This window comes from Rattus norvegicus, chromosome 1 (assembly GCF_036323735.1).
Source record: "Rattus norvegicus strain BN/NHsdMcwi chromosome 1, GRCr8, whole genome shotgun sequence".
In the NCBI taxonomy this organism is placed as follows: domain Eukaryota; kingdom Metazoa; phylum Chordata; class Mammalia; order Rodentia; family Muridae; genus Rattus; species Rattus norvegicus.
In genome coordinates, this window is record NC_086019.1 from 239,652,202 (window position 1) to 239,671,926 (window position 19,725).

General features: G+C 47.9%; 1 protein-coding gene across 28 annotated transcripts in view; it reads right to left on the minus strand.

Annotated features, from left to right (window-relative positions):
- Sgms1 (sphingomyelin synthase 1) overlaps positions 1-19,725 on the minus strand; it is a 271,205-nt gene that overhangs the window by 242,211 nt on the left and 9,269 nt on the right. For 15 of the 28 annotated variants that reach the window (XR_005487755.2, XR_010053998.1, XR_010054000.1 and 12 more), the window contains exon 1: positions 19,069-19,208. The exons of 9 other annotated variants lie outside the window; for them this stretch is intronic. The gene's annotated coding sequence lies outside the window, so the exon portion shown is untranslated. Of the gene's footprint in view, positions 1-18,485; positions 18,881-19,068; positions 19,209-19,725 lie in introns of those variants that run through there. 4 more of the 28 variants (XM_063265767.1, XM_063265793.1, XM_063265764.1 and 1 more) reach the window with 4 other exon arrangements.

The following is a 19,725-nucleotide window of genomic DNA, read 5'->3' on the forward strand; positions in this document are numbered from 1 at the left end:
ACCTCTGGCCTCAAGTGCACCAGCCCTTACATGTACACACCAACGCACGCTTACGTATACATAATTAAAAATAAATGCTTTGTAAAAGAGAAAGGTATTCTCGGTGAAGCTAGACAGTCTCCATCCCTATCTCCACATTCTTTTGAACAGCAATGGAAGAAGATAACAGAAGTATAACTACATTCTCGTGTACATTTGCCTCAGGAGACCTCAACATGCACAATGCACTGGTCTACACACAGGATTCCATAATAATCCTGTGCGTTGGCATTAGCCCCTTCACAGATGAGATTAATGTTCAAGACCTCAAACCATTTGTTCATCATCTACAGACGTTGCTAAGCACCCACTGCTGGTGACTGACAGGGCTGCCATCCAATCCCATCTCTAAGTGCCAACACCTCAGGTTTGCTTTCCTTACACCATAACACATCCCTCCCACGGTCTGACATTTCTCTCTCTCTTGGTTCTTATCTACTTCTGAGCTGTACAAATGACTGAACCTCATCAGGAAAGACATCTCTAGCAGGCAGCTATATAAATTGAAAACAAAATTGAAAAATGCAAGAAATTAGTCCGGAGATGAACAACGTAAAGGATGGTACTCAGGGCAATAAAAACAAAACTGTGAGATGTAGACTGTGGCTAAGTGGTGGAAGGAATTGCCTGGCATACACAAAGTCCTGGGTTCGATCCCAGCCCCACGGACAGAGAAGCAAGGGGCAGGGCCTCTAGAGGGTACAGATTGAGGCAGCTCGAAGCACTGTAGATGCTGGTTTCTGGATTTGCTTGGTTTTTTCCTTAGCAACGCTAGAGATGGCGCCCGAGACCTGGCACGTGCTAGACAGGAGCCCCAAAATTATTCTTTTTTTTTAATTTGACACCCAAAACATTTAAAGGGGCACTAAAGGTCTGATTAGCAACCAAATGTGAGGAAATGTGAGAAATGAGATTCTCTTTAATTTTGTCTGTTTCTGTGAACTACACACAGTCTTACGCCCTGGATGACCTCAAACGTGTGTGACCCTCCTTCCCAGCCTCCCAGATTCTGCAATTACAAGTGCGTACAGCATATCCGGCTGGCGCGTGTTTGTTTTATTTTGCTTTGTTTTGTGTGGTGTGGCAATCAAACTGACGGTCCTGTGTATGTGAGGAACTATCTGTTCCACTGAAAGACAAGTGACTCTCCAGTGTTGTTTAGTTTTCAACACGTGTCACTGTGGAAGTGTGCAAAAATCTGTCTTCTATATGAAGACAAAGAACCAAGACATAGGTGTGCATATTGAAATGTTATTATTTACCAATTTTTTTAAAAAATTAGGAATAGCATAAAGCTTGAAATATATGCTACTGCTTATCCCAGTAGGAGCTGCATTAACTATTCTGGAAGTAAAATATAGAACAAGAAAATGGTAAGAATTGGATTTAATGTTCACATCAATATTTCTGACCTGCAGAGTTTATTCCCAAAATAGAGGCCTTGGCACAAAACAAAAAGCTCTGTGCTTTTTTCTCGCTTGCCTCCCACCAAGTCTTAGGCTTAAAAGCCACGCTGTTCTAGCTCTATGTCCTGGACAGTAAGGACATTTTTTTTACTCAAAACCACATTATCAGGCCAGGGGGGCCAGTCAACCTACATAGAGAGGCTCAGGACAGTCAGAGGCCCTGTCTCAAAAAACAACATGGACTGCTCTTAAGAAACACTAACCAAAGTTGTCTTCTGACTTCCACACATGCATGTGTACATATGTACACAAAACACATTACCAAAGCCCTCTCTTTACTAGTAAGATCAATGGTTCTCAGTCTGTGGGTTTCGGCCCCTTTTGGGGGTCAGATGACCCTTCACAGGCATTGCCTAAGTCCATCGGAAAACACATATATTTACATTATGATTCCTAAGAGTAGCAAAGTTACAGTTATGAAGTAGCAATTAAAATAATCTTACAATGGTTGGGGGTTGCCACAACTCAAGGAACGGTATTTAAGGGCTGCATCATTAGGAAGGTGAGAACCCCTGGCTTAGCCTTTCACCCTCCTGAAACCCCCACCCAAAAGAAAGGGAACTGCCCACTCACACGAGTGTGTACGTGCCGACATGTGCCACATGTCACACACTACATTCCAGCCTGCAGCCTGCATCTACCAGGGCTGAGGAGTGAACAGTAGGAAACAGAGGTACAACAGAGACAAAGCACCAGAAGTAGGGTCTAAAACAAGGGTTCTGATAAGGAGGCTACAACAACCAGAAATGCTGAGATTCACACACAGAGGGAAGAAGGCAACATGAGGATGCTCGTGACTGACAAGGAGGAAGAGGATGAGCCACTCATCATGGAGGACCAGCAGCAGTGTCAAGGATGGGAATACAGTACAGGGGTATGAGGCCCTGAATTCCATTCCTAGAACCAAAATTAATTAACTCTAATTAATTTTCAACTCATTAATTAGTTAGAGTCCATGAGATGGTTTAGCCACTAAAAGCGCTTCGCAGGTCTCGTGACCTGGGTTGGATCCTCAGAACCTACATGGTAGAAGAAAACCAAATCCCCCCTACACACACACACACACACACACACACACACACACACACCACATACACACCACATACACACACACAACACACACACACAGAGACACACACACACATACCACATACACACCACATACACACACACAACACACACACACACAACACATACACACACACACAACACACACACAACACACACACAGAGACACACACACACAACACACAGACACATACACACAGAGACACACACCACACATACACACACACCACACATACACACACCACACATACACACACACACATACCACACATACACACACGCACAGACACACACACATACACACACACATACCACACATACACACACACATACACACACACATACCACACATACACACACACAGACACACACACATACACACACACACATACCACACATACACACACACACAGACACACGCACACACAGACACACCACACATACACACACAGACACACACACACAACACACACACACTCTGTCCTATTACCTCTACATGCGCATGTGCCCACACAAAATCATACTGAAAATGAAATAAATTTACACAAACACATATGTCCCACAGTGTGGAAACAGACCTTTAATATAAAAACACTATCCAGAACGCTATCAGTACACAGCGCGGGCCCTCTCCCCTCTGAGGACACTCGTATCCCTTTAGCAAATGTAAACAGAAAGAAAAGGAAGAAAATGTAGGCAACATAAACAAACAAACACATTTGACTGACTGGCATATTTTTCATGATGACAGATAGCCACATTTGATTATTATCCAGCCTATAAAAGTACAAAGTGCCACACTTCCTTTCTCCACAAAATAGGAACTTAATCTCAATTTCCTGTAAGTACACAAAAATTATCTAAAGCACAAAAAGGTGGACTACAGCCAAACCACTAGACCTCCCTTGGATGGGGAAGAGGGGCATCTGGTGCTCTAGGATCTCCACGCAGCCTCCCTTACTACACAGATTTGGAGAAAAATCAAGATGCTTGCTGTCCAAACACATCATGTAGCCCAGAACCTCAGCCCCGCCAGAACCCATTATCGTCCTCTGCAGAGAGCCCGATGCTCTGCTTCAACACAAGCTCGCAGATGCACAGCCACTGCAGCTCCTATCTGCAGCCTCACACAGGTCTGCTGAGAACTTAATCACCTAAGACCAGACTGAGGAAGCAAACACTATTGCCAGATTTCTCCTCTTGAGGTACTGACAGGCAAGAGCTGTCAAAGCAAAAGATAAGAAAGCACCAGGCTGATTTCCAAGAAGACTGACTGGCCTGGCTCAAAGCTGCTGCCAAGTGTGCTGGGAAAAGTAGTCCACGAGGCTGCTTCCTACCTCAGGCAACGGGAATGCCATCCACCAAACACTGTTCAAAATGTCTGGGTGTTCTGATGCCTGGAATCAAATTGGGCCAAGTGACCGATCACTATGAAGCATCTATCAGGGCTGGAGAGATGGTCCACAGTCAAGAGCACTGGCTGCTCTTCCCGAGGGGCCCAAGTTCAGTTCCCAGCACCCACATGGCAGCTCACAACTGTCTGTAACTCCAGTTCCAGAAGATAGGCCACCCTTGCCCAGACAAGCAGGCAGAAGACCAATGCACATAATCTTAAAGAACAGAGGAAACATCTATCTTAGAAAGCACTCTTTAAAGGTTGACTGAGAGAATGAGTCAAACCAACATGTGTATAGAGTCATGCTGACATGCTCCTAGCACACTCACCCATGTTCACTTAAACATGGTATACAGATGTTATGAAATACTATTTAGCTTTTAAAAGGGGAAGTCTGAATACATGCTACAATATCGATTAATCCTGAAAACAGTTTGCTAAGAAAAACAAGTTAGATGTAAAAGGGAAAATACTATATAACCCATATACAAGTGCATAGATGGTCACACCATGACACACACAAAGCCATAGCTGCCACTGGCTGTGCAGAAGGAGAATGGGAACCATTTACAAGTATGGGCTTTCAGGTGATACAACGTTCTGTAGACAGACAACGATGATCACTGCATAACTTACAGTGTACTTAATTCTATAAATTATATGCTTAAAATAACTAAAATGGTAAATTTTATGCCTGCGTATTTTGCTTCAGCTTTTGAAACAGAAAGATATTTGTATTTTTCAAAGAAAACCTATTGGGAGTAATTTCATGTGACATCATACAATTAATTATACTTTGAAACTACATAAACATGTACTTTCTTATTAGACTGATTTTGAGGCAGGGGCTGGCAGTGTAGCCCAGGCTGGCTTCAAACTCATCTTCTATCTCATAAGTGGCCAAATTTAATCTTCAGTCTTAGTCTGGGAAGCAAAGAGCAGAAAGCTCTCTCCAAATGTTAGCCGTGACTTCAGTGGCAAGGCTACAGCATAGCAGGTTTGGGCACTGTGACCAGGGCCCAGCACAGTGGCACGTATGGGGACATCTCAAGACACTCTCCCGTGTTGGTGGGTATTCCAGACATAGCCTAGAAAACCACAAACTTCTCCAGCCAACAACAAGCGCAACTTCCGGCAGAGCGACTCTGTACATGTTTGCATATGGTGTCCAAAGATGTGGGAGCTGCTTATTGGGTGTCTTTGAGTCTGGTTCAGTATAAGACAAACCTAGCACTATCCGGCATGTTCTCTGACAAGCCCAAAGAGCTTGCTGAAAGCAACACTTGCATGCAGGAAATTCGGCCCACTGGGGACACAAGAGCAACATTCCCTGCATGTAACCGCTGAGAGGAGTCTGTCATCCTTCTCAGGAAAGAAGCTAGAGCTAGCTGCAGGCTGTGAAAGCAGAAATACAGATAGAGAGACAGAGTCGGGAAACAGCTCTGCAATCTTGAAATCCACGATCTCAATGCATAGCCAGGGTTCAGAGCCAAGGCTGAAGGACAGACACTGTTCCCTCGTAACGGGCCACAGGAAGCAGAAGTGTTCACAAAAAACATCAGGGGAAAAACAAAACAACACAACAACACAAGTTCAGGTCCACAATCTCACTTCTGTGTCTGAAATTATCCAGATACATTCTTCTCCAATAGAATACAAGAAGGGGTGAGAGGTTACTGAAACAAAACGTTTCTAAGTGAACGTGCAAAGTCACTTACATAACAAAATTTTAGAGGCTTTGAGACAAACTGACAGTTGAGTACATTGGCTCAAAACAATAGCTCAAAACCAAACAAACAAAAGCTTTGCTCTATGGCAACCCCCAGCTCCAATTCAGCCTCCGTCCCATTTTCCATGTTCCCCGCGCTGATCGTGTCTGCTAGGAAATTAAGATACTACACTGCAACAGCAAACCCTACCAGGATCTGAGCCCCAAAACCAACCGCAGAAGTGCACATGAAGTTTCAGGGTTTTAGAGACAGTGCGCTCCAGGGCAGCAGGACTCGGCTTTCCGGGGTTGATCCTCTGGGCACTTCACTGTTCATAGGCAATAGGCATTGAATGTGTCCACTGTGCACACTCAATATTTATAGGGGAAAAGAGGAAGGATATTATATGCCAAAAGCTGCAGGAGCCACTCATGGCAGGGGCCAAGAATGCAAGTACTGTACTTACCATGTTCTGTAATAGACATGGAAAATGAAGGGGTCAAAAAAAACTGAAGTGGGCTAAGAAGTCAGTCATTAAGGTGCTGCCCTTGAGACCTTGGTACACAGAAGCTCTGTGGCTCCAGGATCAATATTCACAAAGACTCGGGTGTCCATCCTGCGCTAAGACCGAGACACCCTGCACTCAAAGCCTGGCGTAGGTGGGAAGGGAAAGAGGGCAACAGGAGAGCACTCATCTATAATACAAGTAACACCTCAGCCTCCTCAAAGTCCTCAGGACGGACATCCAGCTATGTAAACAGAGACACCCTGAAACAGGGAGAGAGACCATAGAAACATTGGCAAGGGAATCTTTCGCTGTTCTGCAGTGAGAGTCAGGGGAGATTAGTCAAAGGCCTGACTCCCTGTGAGACTAAAGCTAAGTGAGAAGCTTGCTTCACTGCTGGCTTACACAGACAGCCACCCAATGTCGTATCAATAGTTTAGTTTCTTAATAAAAGAAGTATATACATGTTGCATGCAATGATCTTTCAACGTATCCTGTCCTCATAGGTGTGTTTTTAAGGTTTGAGGCTAGCCTGTTAGGTGAATAGACACAATGTGCTTAGCCAACCCTACAGTTGGATGTTAAGCTTCCAACTGCACGTGACTGATCTTGACCTTTTTTAAATTAACCCCTACGACCAGAATGGTTGCATCAGAGACTGTGTGTCTACGCCGCTATTCATAAAGGCTGCTTCATCTGAAGACGACAATCGGGAACTTTCTCAGGGTTGGAAAAGTTGTAACACTGACCACCAAAGTCACAGACTGCCCTCTCCAGACTGGAGTCCAGGGTCCATGGGACACGGCAAGCTGAACACCAATGGAAGCTCCAAGCACTGCCCACACTTCTTCCCAGCAGCTCAGCCCACTTGCCTAGGAAAACGGGCAACAGTGTAGCATGGCCCCTTTCCCCATTGGCCACTGTACCGCTTGGCTCTAACTTCCTCTGGGGAAAACTGAGCTTGCACCATCCACAAGACAGAAACAAGCCCTGTATCACCTAGGAGGTTCTCAACATGTCTACTTTCCTCCTCTTGGGTAGTCACCCCAATCACCCCTCTAAAAGAACAGGAAGAGCTGTAAGGACAAGTACTCAGGGGTATGATTTTAACTTCTCACCCACTGGCCCTCAGACACCTTCACGGAGACGCCAATGAGTGCTTTAACTACTACTATGCCCCTAAAAACACACACTTAACTACACCGCAGAATGGCGCATCTCATTGTGGAGTCTTCTCCTTCAGCCACAGACCTGGACCTGCCAGGTTCATCGACATTTACTGCTTGCAAAAGTCCTGACTGTTCTGATGGTTCTCATGGTTTCCCTTCTGACACTCAAAGGGGGGAATCAGTCAGGTTGGGGGGACAAGGAAAGTTGGACTACTGCACATCCCCAGCTGGTAACCTTGCAGGGCCTTCCATAGTAACTTGGGTGTCTCCGTACACTGAAGCAAATGTCAAATTTCAGACCTCGAGAATGGGTGGCAAGCCTTCCCAGGCTGTTCTCTGCATGAGGAGTCATCTCGTGACTCCTTACTGTGCCTCCTGTCTGCTGCCTCAATTATACTGGTTGCTTGTGTCCTAGAAAACTCCATGGGCCCTGGCCTCGCTTTTCTCCACACTTTTTCATTCCACACGAGCTAAAGCCAAAGTGTGGGAGACTTCAGCCATCACCCAGACTTCTCAAGAGCGCCAGGACAATCATGGGGCGGCTTGCTATGTCTGCAGTAGAGACTGCAAGCTGAGAAGTGAGCAGAGACAAGCAATGGTAACGTCGCGGGCAAAGGTAGGATGGACAGAGAACAGAGTACAGAGAAACGGGGGCCATCCAGTCCAACAGCACCGAGTCTCACTCCAAGGGTCTATGGACGACTGAACGGTCAGGACATCACCACGAGAGGAAAGGCACAGCACACCTTCCTCTAATACAGAATCTTAGTAGTACCCTCTGTTGTCACTTCCCCCCAGCCACCTTTACAACTAAGGGATGCCCACTTACACCCCTTGGGCGTGGCGAAGCGTCTTCACACAACTCTTTACCACAGTGGCCAATATTCAATCTCACATGAGGATAGCCCAAAAGGGTGTGAGTCCAAGCCCACAGTTCTTTATGTCACTCCCAGCCAGCTTGCAGACCCAGACTGCTCTGTCCTTGCTATCTGACTTCCTGTTACCCAGAGGTCTCTTGTAGCCCCACCTCCCTCGCTGATGGCAAAGTTCAGTTCTCCTATCTGAAGCGTGACCCAGCAGCCAGCATATCTGCCACTGCTGCTCTCACCTGCTCTCCCCCACCCGTCTCAGGTGACTGGGGCAGCCTGGCTTTGGCTGACAGCCATAGGTGTTCCCTATAGAGGCCTTTTTTAACTCCCTTATAAAATGTAAGCCTGTAACAGCTAAAAAATCAACCTCTAACTGCCGTTTCTATCAAGCAGCCTGGGCATGAGCAAAGCAAAACGGGGCCATGGAAAACAGTTCTCAAATAAACGGTTCCCTATCAAAGGGATAGTAAACAACTGCCAATGTAAATCCACACTGTTCCGCACCCCCCCACCCCCGCCCCGAAATCGCAGGGAGGGAGCTATGATATCTGGGGACTGAATGGCCAGCACTCAGCTGTTCCAAATTTTCCCTTCCAAACACATGAGAGCAGAGGCCCAAGGTTCCCCAGCCATTTGGCCGGCACACAGGCTCAGCCTGCCCTCGTTTGTAAGGACACTGGAGAAGGAGGAGGGGAAGGAGGCAGGGATAAGAAAAGGAGAAAGTGCAACCACTGAAAGACGAATTCAGCACTAACGCCAAACTGAAAGGCAAGTCAGGAATCTTTCCTAGGTTTACATTCTTAGGAACTGGTCTGGCTGCAGCTGGGAAAACAAAGGAGCGATGTGGCAATGTCCCTGTGCTTCTCCAGGTGACAGAGGAGAACAGGCCTGGCCACCAGTCCTTCTTGCCAATGACCACTAGTAGGGCCCACCCTCCTAGACTCCACCACATTCCCTCCACCCCACCCTCACGCACATGAAACCGATTATGCTCCGCCCACAGCAAGCTGCCACCCAGTGTCATCAGCTCCCTTCTGCACACTGTGCCAAGTGCAGGGAAGCTGCAGCAAGAGAGCACTGTCCCAGGGGGCCTGGTGCACAGCTGTGACCTGGCCTCACTACATAGTGATGCCATTACCTGAAGAGGCGTCTCTTTCGAAAAACCTTTTCCAGGCTAGAAGCAGCTCCTTCTAGCTGCCAACCCGGGGAAGAGCAGCGTCAGCTGCATTGAGGCAAACCTGTTATGATAACTGTAGCTGCTTGTGTTTCCTGAGGACTCAGTAGTAGCAGGGTGCCCACATGGTAACCCTCTTACCTCCTCTCTCTGAGAGGTGCTAAGCTCTTTCTTGCTACAAACATTTTGCCATCACAGTTAAACCAGTACACAAAACTGCCTTCTACCTCCCCACAGCCAGGCTAATCATCTCTAATTATCTGGGCTTCATCTTCCCAAGGGTCTAAAAGGTGGACAGGAAGCACCCCCTAATCTGGGCATGTGGAAGGGAGGATGGAAAATGAATGACGCCATCTTCCTGGGACAGGCTCATGTTCTAAGGATGCTTGCACTATCAGATATTGGCACCACAGTTTACTACTGCTCTTGGCCATATCACAAGCTCTGATGAGCAGAGCACCACAGTGCCATGGCTCAGAGGCTGATCTGCCACCCCAAATGGACAGGACCCCATGAGGATACTTTCTAGTGTGGTAGAAGCGGTTGGTCCCTGGCTGCTATAACATGGCTTTGGGTGCTGCTTCTCAAAGCATGTCCCCAGATCGGTGGGGACAGCAGCACCAGGGAACCGGGGAGCATCCAAACACACTACTAGCTGCCACCTGTCCCTAAGCTTTAGAGACTCTGGGCTGGGCCCAGCAAGAGTTACAAGCAAGCTCCCTGGTGGAGCTAACACAAGCTGAAACTTGAGCTCAGACAGATAAACGCCTAAGGCCATAAGGTCATGGGAACACCCAGCTTGGGACAACCTGTGTATCACAACCTGACATAACTACGCTGGCACCTGCTGGTCTTTGGTTTTGGGTTTTTGGGGTTTGAGTTTTTGGGGTTTGGTTGGTTGGTTTGGTTTGGACTTTTGCCAACTGTCAGGACCCCCAAACATCATCTTCATGACATTCCTCCTCCTGTTTTCTCAGGGAAGTGACTTGTGCCTCACTTTCCTGTCTCAGAAAAAGAACAGCAACATCCACATCCAAGTCAAGGCAGAAGCTCGTTGATTTGGACTTAGCCCTTAAGGAATCGCCCAAAGTCTAATCAGAACTAGAAAAACAGCACAATGAGACACGATTCTTCTATGCTCACCATCTTGAGTTTTTTTTCTCTACCCACTCCATTCCAGAGCACTGAGGAAAGACAATCAGAACAACTGGCTCAGTGATGTCTCAGGTACTTATCTATTCAGCCTACAACCTGGCCCTGCCTTGTGTAGCCAACAACATGGTGAAACCCCATGCCACTGGAGTGACTACTACACAGCCCTCCACCAGATCCTCTAAACAAAAGCCAACCAATGGTGGGCCATGAATCCTCACACACCTCAAAAGAAATGGAGAAAGACTGCAGGACTATCAACAGACTTGCAAAGAACAGTGACTAATATTTACATGGTTCTTAATTGGTACTAAAGTTTGGATTATCGCTGTCTCCCAGATGCATGTTTGAAGGTCTGGTCCCACACTGTGATGCTACTGGGAAGTGGTGAGACCTTATGGAGTCGTGGCTTAGTAGAGGAAGTTAGGTCGTGGGAGGCATCCCTTGCAATGGGGCTCTGAGAACCCTAACCCTTGCCTCTCTCTCTTCCTCCCTGGCGGCTGTGAGGTGAGCAGCTTCCTCTATTATGAGGTCCTACTGTTAGGAAGACAGAGATCGGCAGACTTGATGGCTATAGAGGCTGGACATTGCCCTTGTGATCAATGGCAGGTACGAAAAGGCCTATAGCTGAAGCCTCTTGCTCATTGGCTAAAGGAAGGGAAGTTGAGCTATATCTCTGACCTTGGAAAGAGAGGTCACATCCTGAACCTCCCAGAAGTCATGAACTGATAACTATCTAAACCTAGTCCCAGGAGCTTTAAACATTACAAGATTACTATCTAGCCCAGCATCTTTCTGATAAAGAACAAGGACATACCACTGCTCCCTCCCCATAAGACTCAGTACAAATGGGTCTGCCAATCTCCTGGGCAGGAGAACACGCTAAGGAAGTCCGTCTGTTCTAGATGCTTTAGTAAGAAAGTATAATCATGTAAAGTGACACAGTGATCCTTTAGGTCACTGTGCACTCCCGCCCTTCGGAGTAAGTCTCCATACCCTGCCTACCTCCTATATTATGTAAAAATAGTCATAAACTCTGCCTTCTTTCTACATTAAGGTGTGAGTGCCTCATCTTAATCCTTCAGACTCTTCAGAGATCACGAAGACTGAAAGGAAGTGGCAGCAAGGTCCCAGGGACACTACCATGATACACAACTCTCCTCAAGCCAGACGGCCATGAACTGAACCCATGAGCCCATGAGCCCAAGTGAATCCTTCAAAGGTAATTGTCACAGTGCACGCACACACACACACACACACACACACACACACACACACGCACGCACACACACATGCACACATACACACACCCGTAAGACTGAGGGCAGAGGATCTTCAGTTGGAGGCCAAGATAGGAAAGGTTCTATCTCAGAAGGAGGAGGGAAGAAAAAAAGACAGAGATAACCTTGTCTCCGGTATTCTGTCCCGGTGACAGAGCTAACTGGCACACTGTGGAGTAGACACTCAGTGCCTTACAAATGTTAGCTTGCATCTTTCTTACAACTACTCAACAACCCTGGATGATAGCTTCTGTTCTTAGGTCCGCCAAAGAACTTGGGGCCTGAGGCACAGAGGATCTAAATAACCCACCACAGTATACAGCCCTCACGTGGAGAGGTGGGAAGCCAAACCCAAGTACTCTGACTTCATGCAATGCTCTTAGCCACCATAGAACTCAGAGCTACTAGTTATCTACACATAGACAAGCCACCTGTCACTGCTTATCAGAATACTTGATGTTAAGACACCAGGATCCAGACACAGGGGGTGGATGAGATGATTCAGCAAGGCAACGGCACTTGCCACTGAGCCTCACGGTCTGAGCTCATTTTCCAGGAACCACATACAGGTGGATAGAGAGAACCGACTTCTGCAAGTTGTCTTTTAACCTACACACATGCAGTGAGATGCACATGAGTGCAAACACACACACACACACACACACACACACACACACGCACGCACGCACACGCACACACATACAATAAATATTTTTAAAATAATATTTTTGAAAATCCAGATGCAGCCTCCATTACCATGCTACACAGGTTTCCACCTTTCTTTTTGCTCCTCCCTACATGAATGCCATCCAAGCCAAACAAAAGCTCAGGAGGGGGTTTCTCTCTTCCCATAATTCCCCTGGCACTGTAGCACTTAACCCTAATTATAAACCTTCTGTCACAGACACTTCTCTAATTGCTTCTCGTATATTAGTTGTATATCCCTCCCCCACTCAACTGTAAAATTCCTTGGAAGTATCCATACTTTCTGGGAAGCAGGCAGAGGCCCAGGCTCCCGCACGTAGATTGGGAGCGCTGCACACTTAACTGGCTGTCTCCCTCACTTTGCCTTCCTGACACTTCTTTGTAGAAAATCCTTAGAAGCAGGTGAAAGGCTGAAAGTGACTATTTAAAACCCATGTTGGGTGGGGCTGTGACGTCAGCACTGCCCGAGTAACAGCTCCGTTTCCTGATCTGCACTCTGTAACTCCACAGCCCCACACAGCAGGTGCCCAGACCCAGGCTTGAGGAAGGAGCAGTTTGGGACCCATCAAGGAAGAGGAGGAACAAATCACCAGTGTCACTCAAGCCCGGCAAAAGAAGAGACTGTTAAGAGACCTGTCCACAAAATCCTTCCTCTGTCTACGCCTACAAGGCAGGAACAAGGTTCCTACCAGGGCTTAATATGTAATGGCCGGCACAGGCATGTGTGTGGAAGGCTGATTCCCCAGTGGATGGAGCTATTATGGAAGCTTTTCGAAACTTTGGGTGGTGGGCCACTGCTGAAAGAAGTAGGCCGCCAGGAAGTCCTTGGAGTTCATTATCCCTGCACCCTTCCCGGTAGCGCTCTGCTGCCTGTATGCCGCGGTGGGATCTCCTCCACCTGCTGCCCCCCATAAGGCCAGGCCAGCACAGACTGACTGCTCAGGGACCCTGAGTGCAGCTATGTCTCTGCACTTGGGGTGTTTCTCTCGGGTGTTTGGTCACAACAAAGTGACTGTTAAAACTATAGCATCTAAACTCCAGCTCTGCCCAAACATATGGCCTTTATTTAGAAAATAGAAAAGTTCCCATAAGCTGAGAGCACAGCTCAGTAGTACAGCATGTGTTTAGCATGTACGCGGCCCTGAATTCAAGTTCCAAAGCCAATAATGAAGAAAGGGTGTTACCGCAACAAAGAAAATTGTAAACTTTATTTAAAGGTTATTTTTTTTTAAAGGAGGGATGACAATGGCCATACAGTATCAAAACAGAAACAATGTCAATTCTCTCCATGAGACGATAGCCCAACAATGCCAATTACGTTTCCTAGACTTTATTGAGAACTTCAAAAGCATCCCAAAATGGATATGGAAGAGCAAACATCCAAACAGAATCAAATCAGTGTTGAAGAACAAGAGGGCCCCATGCCACTATATCAAACATGGTACAAAGGTCTAATGAAGAAATAAGGGTTTGGCACAGAAATGGAAGAACACTGGGGAAGAACTAAACAAAATACCAGCCCCTGTGAGGCCTCTCAACATTAGAAGGCTGAGCTTAAGGGGTCAGGATCTGGCTTAGGGTGACGACAACATTCTGTGGAGGACTATGCTGATGCTCACCCAACCTGGACAATCGCTACTGAATCACACAAAGAAGATTGCCCAGAAGGGCTATGCTCTATGTCTTGTGTCACAGTTGAAAAGAAGATATTTTAAACCCTGTGTCACATTTTTTTTAATTCAGTATGTTTAGTGAAAGGACACAAAAAAGTACCATATAGTATGGACCACTTAATAAAATTAAAGAAACACAAGCTATAGTGGTTACACAAATCTGACTATAACAGGAAGGTGCTGACTACAAAATGGACCCAGGAAAAATTCTGAGGTCAACAGAAATGTTTGGTATCTTCACTGTGGCATTTTCAAGATAGCTACATTGTCATAAGTAAAGTGCACATTTTAAATTGACTTCTTACATAAATTACAACTCTCCATAAACTGACAGTCTCATGTGTATGTGGAAACATGAGACACAATCAAAACAGCCTCACCAAAACTATGAAAGAATGCATTGTTTAATCAATGGTTTAGGAATACTGTCTCAGAAAATCAAAAGGGGAAAAGAAACTCTAATGTGGGGGAGGGAAGAAAGAATAAGAGGGCAGGAACACAAGATAAAATGAACAGCTGGTCCAAGAACCAGAATAACAACTAAATAACATTAGTAACAGCCCCAATTCACTAAGAATTACATAAATCCACATTAAAACAATGAGAGCTCATTAACCAGCCACAAAACACTGGTAAATTATAGATACGGTGAATGTCCAACACTATAAGAATGTGGGTGTCATCCCTGAAACCAGCTTGGAAGTGCATAGCAGCTCTGAGAGTCAGTAATTCACATGTGCTGGTAGTTTCCTTCTCAGCCACCCTGAGGAGGGTCCTGGATGTAGGGCCTGAGAGCATCAGTTCTCCAACACTCCCTTGCATCAGAAGCTCCAGACTAGGCATGGCAAAACACAGAGCAGAGCAGCGGCTTCTGAGTTGAGGCTTTCTGATTCAGGAGGTCTAGACTTTGCAGTAGGGGGGAGCACGCTTCCAAAACTGCTACCCCCAGGATCCTTTCGCAGAGATCAGTAAGAGAATGAAGCCAGCATTTCACTCAGTTTTGCCTGTGATAACGGGGTGGAAATGAGTTATGCATCTGTCACTAGCATGCACATAGACATTCATATATACATGTATGAATATGTGTATGACTGCATACACACATTGAGATTTTATATATATATATATATATATATATATATATATATATATATATATATATATATATCAGACCCTACAGAGTACCAGGCACATCTACCTAATAATACATTGAAAAAGGTTCTTTCAACTCTCAGGAAATGTTAGAATATTTCCAAGACAAATGTTTCTTGGAGGGTGGGAGTGCTTTCCTTTTGCAGTACTGCAAATGGAACCCAGACTCTGTGCAGGCTAAGCTAGCACCCTCCCCCCATGCACAGCCTCAGCACCGTGTATGGAAGTGGAAGACGACGCATCAAGTAACACAACATCTTTCACAAATGCCCACAGGCGCCGTCCCCACAAAATCCCATCCACTACATGAGGGAAGACTCCTCTTGGAGCAGAAGGAATAGAAGGAAATGGAGACGCCAGCTACAGGCAAGGGGTCTTTGTACAGTGAGACGATCTGATGCCAACGACTGACCAGAGGGGAAAAACACCTCAGTTCTGAGTTCTTCTCACTCATCTGCATCGACTGGAAATAGCTGCTTCATCTAGCTAGCCACTGAGGCAGAGGGATTCTTTCTCAAACACAGACAAGCGGTAATTCAAACCTCCAACAGCGACATTCCATTGAGATCTGGTTTTCCTTTTGACGGATTAGAAAGAAGCTGGGGTTCTTCTTGGCTTTGGCAAAGGAGGCATGTATCTGTATGTATCTCCCTTCTTTGTCTGTGTGTGTGTGTGTGTGTGTGTGTGTGTGTGTGTGTGTCTACATCAGTGTGTGGTGTGTCTATATGTTTAGAGAAGACTCTGAATGGGGATAAAGCACTTGAGCAAACACTAATCCGCACCTGTTCACTAGTCATTCAGCTCGGTTTTACTGAAACCAGAAGTTATTGCCACAACTACAAAACCAAGCCATCTTTCTGGCCACAGGAACTGCCCCCTCTTCCCCTACATTCATTCCCTGTCCCTCACACCAAACTGAAATGATCTAAGCAAAAAAAAAAAAAAGACTTTTTGTTCTGACTGTGTACCTGACTGAGGTAGCAAACTGAAACACAGCCAGAGGAATGTAGTACTGTAGGAAGCAATAAATAAGCATTTATATTCTCTCTCCTCCCCCTTGCATTTATATTCTTGTTTGAACCAACAAGCCCAAATCTCTCACACCCAGGCATACCAAGAAAGTTCTTTAAAAAGACTGCTACCACCCAGAACAGGCAAAGACATAGCCATCTGTAATCTGCCCTGTCTCTGAAGAACACTGGCCGCCATGTTTTCGCAGCACTTGAGCAGATTTGATCGTCTCTACAGCAGCGCTTATCGCTGGGTGACAAACTTGGGAAGCTACAGGTTCCCTGAAATGCTTTGCAGGGAATGAGGTTTTATCAAAGAATGTATGTGTCTGGAGCACATTTTAGTTAAAAAAAAAAACAGCTGAGTCCTCCTTTAGGCTTTTTTATGACTTAGCCCCAAAAGAGTGCCCTTGATTCCAGCTCAAGAGAAGTACCTGCCCCAAGTGGAAAAGGAAAACGTGAACAAGTATTGAGCTCTTGATGTAAAACTCATGTTTATGGCTAACAAGGGGCAATTGCATCTGAGGAAAATACACAAAGGTCTTTAAGTGCCCAACATACACAACGTACACAGACATTGTTGTATGTTCTTTACTCTAAAATTGTTCAGGAAAGAATCCCACTTACAGACATAAAACAATAAAGAGAAATGTAAATACTAGTGCTCTTCTGTTATGAAAAACATTTTTAAACATGAATAAGCATTTCCTGAGCTACGTACAGGTCAGGCATTATGCAAGACACTAGAGGTCTCCGAGTAAGATATTTTAAACAATGAGTGCCTTAATAACTTAAAATGTTGAATTACTAGGGTTTTTTTTTTCTTCAAGTTCCCTGGTATTTGAAGTAGTTCAATGTCAGTGACAAGTGGCAGAAAGGTATTTATTTTACTAACAACAAAAATGTTGGGTCTCTGGAGCAGAGAGAGCAGCTCTCACTCTGTACAACAACTACCTGAATTGAACTGTAGTGGTGGCTACCTCCTGCTACCCAGCAGGTCTGCGATGACGATGTTAAAATGTGCTCCATAGTTTAAGAGGAGCATTAGGAAACCCAAAGGACCAGGGCATCGAGAATGAAACAGGAGGCCAGATAAGGAAAGGGACTTAGTGCTCTCGTAAGAAGGCCGCTCCTGGAGGTTTCCCCCCAAACTAGGCACCGCCAGCCGCGGGCACAGGTTCTGCAGCTTGCTGGCTTGCTTGGCCAAGGCAAGGCTTCAGAGCTGGAAACCTGCCACCTGCTGAATCACCAAACATCTCTGGGCTTCCCTAAAAAAAAAAAAAAAACTGACCACATCGGCACCCAACCCCAGCTGGCTTCTTCCTTGGACACCTAACACTCTGACCAATGAAATGCCTGGACATCCTCTCCCCTGCCTCAGACCCAAAACTGCCTCCCAAACCACTGAAGACAACTTCCACCAGGATCCAACCTCATCAATCTCACTCCTTTCCGCTCCCTCAGCCCCCACCCCTGCTGACGTTCAGCCAGAAGGTGTAGGGAGTTGACAGACAGCACACCAAGACAGGCATTCGCGACTTCCACAACCAGGTAGCCAACTAGAAACACCCCCAATCTGAAGAAGGTAAATTTCGAGAGAGCTATGACAGAAGGCAGGCCTCAGAACACTGAAAATAAACTTCCCGTCAGAAACCAGCCTTCTGTCTTTTTTGTGTGTAGCGCCGAACTCGGTCCTTCTCTGAAGGTGAAATGAAACATCTGAGAAGCACCTGCCCGAATTCTCTCGGCTCCCCAGGACCACAGACAGCATCCTTCACCCCGACTGACTGTCAAAAGGGATCAAGCGTTAACCAGAATCCGTTAGACGGACCAGGGCATCCGGGCCACCGGAGGAAGACAGTCGGACTGTGGGTTAAGATCCCGGCAGAAGGCAGAGTTGCTACCGCTGATGTGCCCTTGACAAGTCGCCTATGATCACTCAGACCCCTCATTCTCTGGACGAACCGAGTCCAGAGCTACGCAGATGCCCCTGCAGGCCTTACCCTTTAACACCCCCACGCGGCGAGGACACGCGGGGTCTCAGAACAGTCGCAAGCCAGGGACTGTTACGCCGCCAGGGGAGCAAGGGGCTCGCTGCTTCGGGAAGGGGGGTCCCACCTGTTATGCCGTTGGGGGTCATCGAGGGGCTGAAGGGAATCCCAAAGCCGCTGACTCTTGGCCCGCTGCGATCAGGCCAGGAGGTACCAACTGTCACTCTGCCGCCCAGGGTTGTGGGGGTGGGGCTGCGATTTGGGGGGATCCACTTCTAAGCACTACGGGACCTCTGGCTGGCTTCTGCCTGAAAGGTCCTCAGCCCCGGGCTCTCCGGCTCCGCCACCGTCCACTCGCCCCAATGTGACACCAGGCAGCCTTCCAGCCCGCACGCAGCACCTCGGAAAGGTGCCCACTGACGCCTCCGCCTTCCTCCCCGCCCAAGTTGGCGGGGGAGCCCCGCCGGCGGCCCGCCCCCTCGGAGCCGGGATCGCGGCCGCCAGAGCGCTCCCCCGCGCCCACCCCCAACAGCGGCCGCGGGGGGACCGCCCGCCAGGTACGCGCGACACCGCGCGGTAAGCGCTCACGCCCCCTCGCCCGGGCTGTCCGCCCGCCGTCAACCGAGGTCAGGCCCGGCCCCCGAGACTCGGGTCAGATCCAGCCGCTCGCGATCCGGAGGCCGGCCCTCCACCCCCGCCCCGCGACTCACTTGCACGCGAGTCGTGGCAGCCGCCGGAATTCTTTCCACGCGCCGAGCCCCCCGCCTCGGAACGAAACCGGGGCAGGGCGGCGTGCGGGCTCCGCATCCGATCCCGCTCTCCCGTCCTCGTGCCAGGCTCACGGGACAAGCAGCCCGCCCGAACCGGCCCTCCCTGCTCCCGTCCAGCCGGCAGCCCGCCGCCGCTGCTCGGGCCGCAGCCGAGCTGGCGAGAAGGCTTCTGACTTGGAGCCTCGGGCTGCCGAGCATGCCCAGTCCGCGGCGGAGCCGGGTCGGCTTCCCGCGCGACGCTGGTCCGTTCCTCCGGGTGTTCCCGGCGGCCGGGGGGCGGAGACCGCGGACGCTTGGCCGGGGACCCAGCTGAGTCCCGCAGGACAGCTTGCCGTGGGGTGTGTTAGGGATGAGGGCTGGGGCGTCCTTTTCGTTTCTAGAAACGGGAATTGGAGATGCTGGCCCTTCCCACACACACACATGCCCCCAACTACGAGAAGAGGAAGGGCCCAAATGGTGGGTTTCATCCGCCCGGATCAGAAGCCCAATTAGGAGCCAGCCCGAGAGTTGTGCGACTAAAGCGGGCCGGAAAGCAGGGTACGCAAACTCAGTCTTCGAGAAACTACCATCGGGGACAGTTGTTAGCGAACTACACTG